General features: G+C 42.4%; 1 protein-coding gene across 3 annotated transcripts in view; it reads right to left on the bottom strand.

Annotated features, from left to right (window-relative positions):
* Positions 1 to 8,040: 8,040 nt before the first annotated feature.
* The window catches only part of LOC147026848 (sulfotransferase 1B1-like), a 66,695-nt gene continuing 61,421 nt past the window's right edge, over positions 8,041 to 13,314 (bottom strand). For all 3 annotated transcript variants that reach the window (XM_085882697.1, XM_085882695.1, XM_085882696.1), the window contains 4 exons: positions 12,350 to 12,682; positions 10,624 to 10,714; positions 10,247 to 10,358; positions 8,041 to 8,290 (listed from right to left, as the gene is read on the bottom strand). The gene's annotated coding sequence lies outside the window, so the exon portion shown is untranslated. The remainder of the gene's footprint in view (positions 8,291 to 10,246; positions 10,359 to 10,623; positions 10,715 to 12,349; positions 12,683 to 13,314) is intronic.

Here is a 13,314-nt window from a genome sequence, read left to right as displayed (position 1 = left end):
GTGATTATCTTTGTCTAGACTCAACCAATTTTCAATATTGAGGTATTATTGGCTTCCTATTATAATTCTCTATCAGAGTCTTCTTCTTCTTCTTCTTTCGGCTGCTCCCGTTAGGGGTCGCCACAGCGGATCATCCATACGATCCGCATAATGATTTGGCACATGTTTTACGCCGGATGCCCTTCCTGACGCAACCCTGGTCGCCTCTTACGACACAGGGATATGGTACACCTATTTTAACTGGGGTATACACCGGTCCAGTACACTGGTACTCATTTTGCTGACCTCGGAAGGATGACAGACTGAGTCAACCCCCTGGTGTATTAATTCAGTGGCTCAATGGGGCTTGAACTCAGGACCTCTTGGATCCCAAGCCGCTGCCCTAACCACTGCGCCAACACCAGGCTATAATTCTCTATCAGAGTATGTCCAGTTATTTGAAAATGGCCTTTGCCATGGCATCACCAAATGGTGTTCTGTACAGTCCTCAACGTGGTGTTCTGGACATATTTTTCTTCTTCCAGAGCTAGTTGGCATGCTGTCACTTGCTCCATCACAGCATCTTCATCTACATCACTGCTCTCCTGCCTGGAGTGCCACTTCACGAAGGCATGCAACTGCAGACGAAACATGGCTTCCATGACTATCTTGTGGGCTCTCACTCCACGATTGTAAGACTTCCCTTTCAGGAGGGTCGAGGTTGTCGAACTGCCATACATGCCAGATTCTATCAGAAGATCTTGGATGCCTGACATCTGGTACTTTTTACCCAGCACAGCCAGATGATTCGTTGCAATGTGGAAGCCTCCTATGCATATCACCATGTCTTCAAACTCTTCTTGTGGGCACCACTGAATCTCTTTGGCCTTCACATATATAGCAAGGTCAAATGTAATAACGCTGTCATTCTGGCCAAGGCTTGTCATCATGGACTACACATTCTTCATAACTGTGTCGACGGTGCTGAACTCTGTCGGGGAACCATCGATCATAGGGCAGTAGCCGATGTTTGTGCGAACGGGAACACAGGAGTGTACCACAGAATTGAAGCCACTCCAGCTGGGTACTTTTTGTTTTTCTGTGGTGAAGAGCTCCACCTCAAACAGCTTCATTGGTGTCATCCTTATCAATGCCCAAGCAAGGTCCATCTTAGAAGCTGCCGAATGCAAGCTTTCAGAGCATTTGAACCACTCAGCTTGTATCTTCCCGGAAGTAACTGGTAACAGCAGGCCGCTTTCCGTCTGCACTGTACTCTCTGATGGGTTGGCACATCCCAGTGGATTCAAGTGTCCGTTTTCTTTTTGTCTGGTCTGAATAAACCCTCGGCTCGGGGACTGGACCAAAGTGCCCTCGTTGATAGAGGACTACTGTCATGGCATGAGTTGTCCTCTTTCCATCAAGAGTCTCTTCAGTCATGTCATTATTGTCTGCTGCCACCTGGACAAAGACGCATGGGGAGATGTTTGATGGCAATACCGTACCAAAGATGTCGCTCTTGGCTAGGATCTCCTGTGCAAGGCTTGTGTTGGTTGCCTTAACATAATAATCATAGGAGTCACAGTGGCCCATTCTGCTCAGCATAGTAATGAGCTGTTTTGACCTCATCATATGGCGAACTGCAATTCCCAGGGCCACATGTGGGCGAGGCAATCTAGTCCAAAAGTGGGTGTAACCTAGGACTAATTGGAATATAAATTAAACCACTTTTATTTGTTGAGAAATGGTCTGCTGCATGACATACTAAAAAATCTAATAAAATATTTTTGGTGGAACATATTGTATTTAATGATTGAAAATTGTCATCCATTCGCAACTGTCGAACGGGCTAAAATGAAGAAATTACGATAACTTTGTGAATAATTAAGCTACATCCACAATCTTGGTGTGTTTACCCATGTTTTTGTACCGAATCTTTCAAATAAACACAAGACTGAACAGTTTAGTGTGTTCCTTATCTTATTCCCAGGGGGTCCCCACCCCCAAATGTCAATTCAGCTCTCCAAAGGTAAACAGGTAGATAATTCTGTAGTTTGATCAAAAACCAAATCCTTTATTTCAGCCTGTTTAGTGTCACTGCACATTTGCTGGTGGTATCAATGATTATTAGGGCTAAAATATGAAAATATTAATGATTTATTACATCATTTCAATGCTAAATCCTCATATCTCAGAAGCTAAAGATAGCAGGTTAATACAGCCATTTTGGTATCTGGTTTGTTTCTATAAGACCTGGCTCTCATTATGATTTGTTTCTTGGTGTTTTCTGAGAGTTCAGGGTTTCAGAATTATTGAGTACTCCCTGCTAATATCTATCAATAGATGGCAGCACCTTTCAACTTGAAGAAACATGCCTTTTCAATTTCACTAAATCAGCATATTTTGCCTATTTTTAAATAAGAATGAATGAATAAGAGGAAAGGTAAGTAAAATTTAAGATAAAGAATCTCTTGAAGCAAGAGTTCAGACTAGATGTAATCATTAACTCCAAATAAATTGCATGCAAAACATCCAGCAGACCATGCTGAAAGGTGAATTGTTTTAATTCAGAACGAGGGAGCATTAATTAATCTAAAGTGGTTCCTGATGACTGGACGAAAGATAGAATTATCAAGCATTTTGTGAATCATCAGAGAAAAGGTCTCAAATGCATTGAATGCAATTGAACACAGAACTGGGAAACTTTGGTGTATGTATATGAAATGTGTAGACATAGTACGGGACTTCATACGATCAGAACTCACGGGTGATTGGAAGCTACATCTACAGATTCTCCAAGACATGCTTCCCTACTTTGCTGCCTCAGGGCACAACTTGTATACCAAGTCAGTGTACCTGTACCTTCAGAAAATGACAAAGCTGCAGGACAGTAACCCATTCGTGTATTCAAAGTTTATGGATGGCTTTCACGTTGTACGAAGGTCGGATCGCTTTTGGGCAGGGCTGTCACCTGATCTTGTGATAGAACAGGTTCTCAAGAGAAGCCTTAAAACAACTGGTGGTTTGACAAGGGGACGGGACATGACTGAAACTCAACGACTGGTATGGTGCCTGTCCAGACCTTTGTGCCGAGGTGAACAATGCCATGCAGCTACTAACCTCAGTCACCTATTCAACGAGTGAGCAACACAAGGACTTGTCAAAAGCTTGGCAGATGAGAGATATGGATGATACAAATAAACTCATTTCCATCCTAGCTGAAAGAAATCCATTTGAAGACAGCGCCACATTGCACAATATTGTAACCGGTGTAGCAACCAGGGATGATGTCAATGTGGAACAAGCAGAGCAAGTTGGGCAGAAAATTCTGAATGAAATAAAGGGGCAACATGTTCAGCAATATGTCTTCAGGAGAAAAACAATCAAGTGATCACTCCTGAGTCGAAGTCTACAATCAGAATAAATGGAGAGAAAGTAAACATTGATCCACAACTGCTCTTTCAGAGACTGGTAATTGCAGGTTCACAGGCTGAAAATCTAAAGTATGCCTTTCAATATGAACTATGCTCATTTCCACCTGCTTTGTTTGAGACTAAATATTTGCTATTGAAAGCAAACAAACCATCTCTTGCGAAAGCTATTTGGGCTACCCTACCACAGGGGGAGCAACATTCTGTACCTCTGAACTGCCAGTATGTTCTTGATGGTGATGCTTTACTTCACAGGATCCCATGGCAAATCGGAGAAGCCTTTCAGTCAATTTTGGACAGATACGTGACCTATGTGAGGAAGCATTATAGAGAGGCAGTTGTTGTCTTTGATGGCTACACTAGCGGGCCATCTACCAAAGATGGCACTCATCAGAGACGAATTGGAAAGCACCAAAGCAAAACAGTTCACTTTCAACCACAGATGACCCTCCAACTCAAAAAAGAAGAATTTCTATCAAATAATGCAAATAAGCAGCAATTTCTTCACTTTTTGAGCAACTCCCTAGAAGCAGCAGTTTGTGAAGTTCATCACGCCACAGGCGACGCTGACTTGCTTATCGTGCAGACAGCAATACAAGTTGCTGCTCAGCATGAGGTGGTTCTCGTTGGAGATGACACAGATTTTCTGGTACTCCTCTGCTACCATGCAAAGAACTTAGGCCATGATGTCTTCTGGAGACCTGAGCCAAAATAGGGACAGACTGAAAAATTTCTGAACATCAGATGTGTACGTGAGCACCTTGGCGAGACTGTCTGTGAGAATATTCTATTTGTGCATGGTATTCTCGGATGTGACACTACTTCACGAGTGTTTGGTTTTGGGAAGGGTGTGGCTTTAAACTTGCTCCAGAACAGTGAATGCTTTCAAGAGCAGGCTGTGGTTTTTAATAATTCTGCATCCAGTAAGAAGGAGATAATTCAGGCAGGACAGAAAGCTATGCTTTGTTTATACAAGACAAATTCCAATGACAGTCTAGATTTGCTAAGATTCCACAGATTCCAAGAAGTAGTCATGACGAGCAAAAAGGTGGTGCACCCAAAGGTATTGGCACCAAGTTCAGGAGCAATGAAGTACCACAGTTTCCATGTCTATCACCAAGTGCAGGAGTGGAAGGGCATGAACTTGCAGGCAGAGGACTGGGGCTGGAAAGTTTTTGAAGGGAAGATGCTTCCTCTAATGACAGATTTGGATGTGGCACCCAAAGCACTGTTAGAGGTCATAAGATGCAAATGCAAGACAGGGTGCGGAAAACGTTGTGGATGCAGAGGACTTGATCTGGAATGCACACCAGCTTGCAGTGAATGCAGAGGCATCTGTGAGAATAAGAAAACCGAGAACTCCGATGACAATGCAGAGGATGACACATACAATTTGACGTGAACTGCATTTTGTCATCATCAACTTACAGTGGAAGAGTACCAAATTTGGTAATATTTTTCAGACTCGGGGCAGCATCTCCCCACAGTTGATGAACTCTGGATGTTAATATGATTGCCTATGAGCTCTTTGGTAATTGAAGTGATTATTGAACGAATGTGAAATAAATCTAGTCTTGGTAACCTTGTATCAGGGCCTGTGGTGGGGGGGGGGGGCTGGGGTTGGGGCTCCCTTAGCCACAGACTGCTGTTTCAGTCATTCTTATTCATTAAGACAGTAAAGGGACATTATCAGAGTATCATAAGAAGCAAAGTAAATCCAGCTGTAATCATATTTGTGGTCACTATTTTTTGCAACCTAATTTCGCCAGGTCCCAAATTACCAATTTCTAGGGACCCCCCAAAAATGATGTTCCACCAAATATTTTGCATTAGATTTTTTATATGTTATTTACCATGCTTGTCATAAGATATTACCACAGGTTTGATTTCTCTTCCCATTTGTCCTAGGTCAAACCCTTTTTTGACTTAGCCAATGCTTGGGCATGTTAGTTGTAGCATGAGTCGCACAGTGTACAACATCCTGAGCAAGCATCAAAACATGTCTTTCATCTGATGAGTTGCTACATTCTGGTGCTGAAAACTCATCTTCATCTTCCTTTTCTGGTTTGGCAATAACCTAGCATAGTAGCCAGTAAAGACTGTCTGGTATCACAGATTTGGATTTTGGCAGGGTTAGATCCATGATATAAGGTGGTCGGACTGATATGCCTTGGCATTCATTGATCTCCAACTTGATGAGTTTCCCAGTGCGGTACAGCAGACTCACCCTGTCACAATCATCCATCACTGTTGTGGGCTGTTTTCTTGGTACACCCATGGCTGTTGCGGTGTTACACTGATAGGCAGAGCTGATGACATCTTGAAAGGATATGGAGCTTGAGTACAAAAGCTCGGACTTACTAAGATCATATGGCTTATGGAAGACAATGTCATCTCCAAAGTGCTTCTTTAGTCGAAGTTTGAGTCGCTGGGTAGTGGAGCTGTCGAATGCCACTCCCTATCCACGCAGAAAATGATTGTATCTGTCCAGAAGAATTGTCATATCAAAGGCCTTCCCACCATTCAGGTCAGCAGAGATATCTTCAGCCAATTGCTTGAATGCCGTATCGTAACAAGTTTCTTGTCTCCCTTCATGGAAACCAGCATACTGCAGATTAGCTTTGCTGATGTATGAGGCATGGCAAGCTCTGTGGTATCGAGCTTCTGCTGCCACTAGATCGTTACTGACAGCACCAGTAGTCCGTAACATGTCCTCATCGCCCTTTGTGGTCGCTGCTTGCACAATAGTTTCACAGGCTTGGAAAGTTCTGACCATGGTCATCTCCTTTACCCTTCTGTATGTTTTCTTCTTACAGAAGAGGCACATAGTCCAGTCAGTGGATGTTGACTGGGACCTGGATACCCTGGAGGTCTCAGTCAAACTTGTTTCAGATTGTGTGCCAATCTTAGATTCTTCTGCTGGTGTCGGTGAGAATGCAGATCTTCTCCTCTGCATGTAACGCAGGTTTTCTTTGCTTGTCCATTTTTCGTAGCAATTTGAGTGCCCTTTAACATCCGCGGTTGCCAAACGTTCATATACTTCATCTTGTCAGAGTTCCAGTGCTGCAACAAGTGTCTGTATGGAGGTATCTCGGACTTTCCTCAGTGTCTCGTTTGAGCCCATCTGACAAATTATGCACTTGTGAAAGTTAGTCAACTTCCGTCTCTTTACTGGTAAAAGTTGCACTACTGCCTGACTCTCTGAACTGGCCATTGCTTCAGTTGGCTAGTAGGATTCTTTCAGATGTTCAATCTGGAATTACACAGAAAAGCAACTATGTTAACCCACAGCCTCTTTTACCATCATTATTAACATGACATTTTAAAACTTTATTTTTGTAATTATCTAGTCCATAAGAATTTCATTAAAAAAAAAAATAGACTAACACAGCATTTTTTAGTCCAGCAGCATGAACCTGTGAAAAATTCAATTGTTCAACACCCACTGCAGAAAAGTTTGACTTGACAACTTGGTATGCTCTAAAAGATGCCTAAAATATAAAAAAATAAACCTCAATATTTGATTTTTTTGTGATTTTTACCTCTTATGGTTGTACAGTTGAATGAATATCAACATTTCTGTACATATTCTGAAGGAGAATTATAATACGAAGCCAATGATACCTTAATATTGAAAATTGGTTGAGTCTCGACAAAGATATTCACGTTTACGTTACCCCTCCCCTAAATTTTGCGAGCCCACAGTGACCCTCTTGGTAAGTACCCTTGGTATGTAGAATGGCCTGTAGAATTTTAATGATACCACAATTTGAAACCACATACTACCTGGAGGTGTTCGAAAGGGTCTCATCTACCACTCTGTCAAGTCAAACCTTTTCTGTAGGGAGTATTGCACAATTTCATTTTTTTCAGGTCCTTGCTCCTGGACTACCCCCCAAATCATTGAGCGATGTGTAGTCCAAATGTTCAAACACTTACAACTGACTGTCCAACACGAGCTCAAAAGGAATCAGCGAATGAGATATCGGAACCACTCACTCAAATATTTAATTTGTGTCTCAGTTCTGGATGTTTTAACCAGATTTGGAAAACTATTTTGGTAGTTTGGAAGAGGACACCTGTTATTAATTACGATCAACTCCGCCTGATCTCTGTCACAACTGAAATTGCATGAGGATTTGAGAGGTTTCTTCCCAATTGGTTGATGAGGAATATACACAACACGACATTGATTGCTAACAGTGTGGCAACATGAAGGGTAGTTGAGATGTGCACTACCCTGTGAGTCTGCTGGACAGCATTCATGGAGGTGTTAACAAACTTGGAAATTATGCGAACTTATGCAACATTGACCTTAGTAAAGCCTTTGATCATGTAAATTATACTGTGTCCATTGAGAAGCTGATCCAACTTTTTATTTATATACATGGTCGAGGCTCATGGAAGAGTGTCGATCCACACGGGGTGAATCCATGTGCGGCGGTCATTTTGGCTCACATAACGTCTCAAATGGAAAAGCGCTTGATACGGATTGGCTAGCTTGGCAAGCGATAGCAAGCTGCCTGCTGACTGACGGAACACACAAACACCTGGTATTACCTCATTACAGTTTGTTAGCACAGACCAAACAGCTTGCTGCACGATACGAGATATAACTAATAAACCAGGAAAGTGTGGATTCGTTTTTATTGTTCAAAATTGATTCACAAGCCAAGAAGACAATCAGGGAACAAAATGACTTGGATTCCAGGAATTGTGCTCATTTGAGATGCCATGGTGGGCACGTGATGCATCTTCACCCCACGCTACCAAAAATCGGACACAGGATCTTTGGATCGTCCTTCTTGTGAACCACGTACTTGCAATTCTTTTTATCAAGTTCAGCCACGCAATCCGAAGGGAAGTTGGTAGGTGTTGCATATCTATGGATAAGAAACATAATGGGTCATGGGATTGCACCAAAAAAACAACTGCATTTCATTTTCGTCCTGGGGCCACCGCATCACCAAATTCAGACTACAACGATCCCTGAAAATTGGACTAAGTGGTGCACATCCTACTCTACAAAATAATATTCACTTTAAAAAGAAAAAAACTGCTCTGCTTAAAAGTACATTTCAAAATAATGTCTCAAGGTGAGAAGAGCTCTCCAGGGAAGCAAACCGAACTCTGATAAACACGACCCCAGAAAGAGCTGTTACTATTGAGCCCCCCCCCCACCCTTTTTTTGTAATGGTAAAATCAAGAACTTCCCCCTTATTTAATGGAACAAACCATACTTTGACTCGGAAACCGGGTAAAGGGAAAAGGGTCCAGACTTCATCGACGTGAAATTTCCACGACTTCACCCAGCTTCATTAACGGCCCCAAATATTTCGTTTTTGGCTCCAGTCTTTCATGGACTGACGGGCGAGGAGTAACATTCAGGTGAAGGTGACAAGAATTTGCAGTTTGTTCATGACGCCGGGATATTATTCGCGAAGGAGCACCGTAGGATTTTTAACATCCACCAACTACTGTCAGCAGACAGGTCGGACACCAGTTTAACATCCATCAAAGGGACGGCACACACATTGATTCATCACCCTGGCTGTGAAACACCGCAATGACAGTTATAGCTAGGTCGGGATTCAAACCCAGGCGAGACAGCTCATCGGCGATTGCACACAAATTCATTTAGTTGTATTTCATTATAAATAACGATATTTCCTTCATTGAACATCACCACGGGATTGGGTACTTTGAATCATGCTATATGGGACACTTTCAAAAAAAACCCTTGGATGAATGACATCACATTGCTCTGAAGTCAGACGTTTGAAATGTTTTTCATGCAATGACACTGGGACACCTGTATACCCATCATTACATGGTGTTATCTCGAACATAGAAAATTATTATTTTACATTGTTCTAAGAAGATTCACGGAGGAGTTTTTTTATATAACATATACATGGTCTCGGCTCATGGAAGAGCTAGGAGACAGAAAAGATCAGGACACAACATAACAAAAGAATATCGGGAGAAAGGGGAAACGCCACGAGCAGGGCAGAAGGAGAAACTAGACGGAGATAGACAAACAAGAGATGCAGTTATAATGATGAGGGGTAAGAGAGAACCCAAGACGTGGACAAGATGGGTGCAAAAGTAAAATCTTGGGAGGGTGGGGGGTGGGGGGCAGTTCAACGGGTGGAGAAAAGATCATGGTCTCGGACGGGGGATGACCCAAGACGATGGCAAACAGTCGACTCAAAGACCCAGATGGAATAACGAGAACAAAGAGAGTGTGTAAGTGGCTCCTCAGGGGAAAATATGAGTGCAGGGGAAAATATGAGTGGAGGCGAGCAGTGTCCCCAGACCGAGGCACCTTCACCAGGAGGGGGCTGCCGGTGGACCTCACGTGCACTGTAGACACGGGGGGGGTGGGGGGAGAAGACAAAGCATGTGGAGGGCAGAGGGTGAAAGACCAGGAACGGGGCAGAAGAAGAGAGAGACCACCGACCCACAAGTGACGGTCAAAAGACAGGCCCATCGACTCAGCATCACCGTGAGAGATTCCATTGATCTTGTTTGTACATAAATCAGAGGCAGCACAAAGACGTGCATGAACATCAGCGTACATGAATTAAAAGGACATTTGTAGACATTGGGAAATAAAATACTGTTTATGGGATTTGAACCTCGGCTCTGGGCTCTCATCATGTAACCATGGAGTTCATATGGGGACATTTGTGGACCAACAAGTATTATACATTTGTTTAAATAAAAATAAAAACTGTGCAATGATAATGTATAGATGATACATTCATGTGGATTTATATTCACTAAAAACATCATCACATGTGACGAACGAAACGCCTATGGGGCCTGATACACACGTGGAACAGCAGTGGAGTCCATCCCTTCTGCATCTGCACTCCATGCAGTCTTCCGATATCCACTTGTTGCCAATGGAATGCCTCACCTCCGAGTGCTCGCACATCTCCTCACCTTGGGAGTGGAATGTAGGGTGGGGCCAAGAGACATATGTTTGGGAGCTCACACACATCATTAGCTTTATTTTGTGGTTTTGCTGAAATAGATGTTGTGCTCCCGAGAATCAAATTTATACTTTGGGGTCCCGGTCATGGAGTGGATTATGCTTAAACCACATGAATACTTCACAATGGTTTTCAACAAGTCAGATGGGGGGATTCATGAGAGGAAGGAGTGTCAGAGATATAAAGCTGGAAGTGACCGAGTGTGGGAATTTTACCGTTGATATTCTTCAGTCGATCATTGAAGCATGCTCCATCGCATGATGCCAGGAATCCGAGCAGCAACAGGTTGAGAGGAAGCAACACTTGCTGTCGGCAATGGATGCAATGGAATTGATCACTTTATCCTCAATTTAAGAGGTGTTACTGTGCTTTCATCTTGAGGTGTGGTTCTGTTAAGCTAACCACCATCCACAATAGCAATGACTCATCCACCCTTAATCCACATCCACAAGTACACAGCCCTAATCCACAATGGCAAACCTTCATCCACAATCAGTCGTTTTTTTCTTGTCCATCAGCGTACATGAAACTTTCAGCATGACAACGACCCGAAGCACACAGCCAAAGCTACACTGGAGTGGCTAAGGAACAAAAATATAATTATCATTGAGTGGTCCATTCAGAGCCCCGACCTAAATCCAATCGAAAATCTGTGGCATGACTTGAAGATTGCTGTCCATCAACGCCCCCCACGCAGCTAGATTGAGCTTGAACAGTTTTGTTCAGAAGAATTGCCAAATATTGCCGAATGAAGGTGTGTAAAGTTGGTAAAGACCTTTCTCAACAGACACAGCTGTAATTGCTGTCAAAGGTGCTTCCACCAAGTATTAGCTGAGGGGGTGGACACTTATCCAAGGAAGATATTCTAGTTTTATATTTTTAATTAATTTTCTTATATTTGTAGAATTTGTTTTTCACTTGAAAGTTGTGGGTTACGATGTGTAAATAAAGGTAGAAAAAGTCTGATTTAATGTAATTTAATTACAGTCTATAAAGGTAACAAAAGGTGAAAGTTTTGAAAGGGGGTGTAGACTTTCTACAAGCACTGTAATGTTTGGGAATTTAATTGTCCTGAATCTGCCTGCGATAGGTCAGGAGGTATCAGTGTTCTTTCATGTGAATCACAAGGACAGTCATAGACAAGGAAAAATACATTTAGTGGATGGAAAGTTGCATTTCCAGCACAAATGAGCCATCGGTTCTGATGAAAACACTAAACAGGCGAACCCAAACATTTACATCATTAGACTATACTATAGTGTGGTGGTTATTGGAAGAGTTACATGTCTCTACGGTGATAAACGCTATTATATTAACCCGAGATCGGTGTACCCCTACGTATACCTATTCTGTACGGATGAGTGTACCCAGGGGAACACCATCTTGGGTTGGAATGGCTCGAGTCCATACAGCTGGCCAGATACACTGAGGCTGTTTGTCCGTTTGTATCCCAAGCATTTTTTCTCACTGTTGACGAGAGTTTACCTTCAGGTTCAACTCATCAAGTTTGTGTCACATGGGAATGGAATCGCCCATAAATAACTTCAACCACTCCTTAATCAATGCTGAATAGCCCATGTTTTACTGTGGTTCGAATTGCTGGAGATTTACCAGAACACTGACATTACGTCCGTTTTTCTCACAATATCCAAAATTATTATTAAAAAATAAAAACATTTGTCACACCCGAGATTAATACGATCTCGCAGAGCTATCTCTGCTTCTCAAAAATAAAAACAAATCTAAAGCATTTAAAATGATGTCACGATGCAGTTCACAGATAATCTTCAGGATTCAGTTGTCAGGTTCGATGGGGATCTCTTACGGAAGACCTCCAAGTTTCCTGAGCAGGCCTGTCTGCTCTTAAAGTGACCAAATGCTTCATAGATATATGAAAGAGCGACGTGAATGTGAAGGATTTAAAGCATGCAAAACACTCACCATCATTCCGTGTATCAGTCGCTCCACCACTTAATGAAAGTAAGAGTTGCGTTGCACTAGCTCAAAATGGACAAAAGTCGTCCTTTTATACAGGTTTAATCTCTCTCTCCCCTTTTGACCTTTTGAACCAGATCGATGTTGATCAACCTTGTGGCGTTTCCACATATAAACGAGATAAGAGAACAGATGTTGATTGCACAAGGATTGAGGTCAAAAGCTCATTATCCTCCCTAAAGGGGGTGTTGCACTTGGGTCCATCATTGCTGGAAATGCAACTGTGCCACTGAGGCAATGCCCCATGTTTGTAGTAAGCTTGTACTCATTTTGCCGACCCTGGAAGGAAGACAGGCTGAGTCAACCCACCTGGTGTTATTTAATGGTCGACAGGGGCTGCAAACTCAAGACCCTGAGATCTTTAGCCAGTCACCTTAACCGTTAAGTCAACACCAGGATTATGGTACATACAGATAATGGTACATCATGATAATAGCACATGATAAAAATAATAACAATAATGATACTTATTCAAAATGATGATGATAATAATAAAAAATAATGATAATAGTATACCAGAAGGAAGTCATTAAATGGAAATTTATCGCAAATCCCATCACTTCCCACCGAAAGCAAGATTGGAAGAAGGAAAAACGTTCCACCAGGATGTCCTAATATCAAATTTTGACTTTAAATTTTTTTTACCCCATTTTGTCCCCTGTGAACTCAATTTCCCACCCATGGGGCATGGGTCAATTCCGGGGGTCAATTCAAAAAAATGGTTACATATTTATGTTTCCCTCAATGTTGATTGCTAAACAAAGTTTCATTCAAAAATGTGCACGTAATTGCATTTTTTGGTGTTTGACCCTCGGACAGGGCTAAAAATGGCACTGCCCTTGTTCATTCTTGCCATGTGGTGATCGTAACTACCAAGGTTGGAGAATTTCTGCGCAACCGTTTAAGTCCTT

Source organism: Eptatretus burgeri, chromosome 5, assembly GCF_056783735.1.
Source record: "Eptatretus burgeri isolate ZD-2024b chromosome 5, Ebu_testis_v1, whole genome shotgun sequence".
NCBI lineage: Eukaryota > Metazoa > Chordata > Myxini > Myxiniformes > Myxinidae > Eptatretus > Eptatretus burgeri.
The sequence above is the reverse complement of the archived record's forward strand: the minus strand, read 5'-3'. Positions and strand labels throughout refer to the sequence as shown.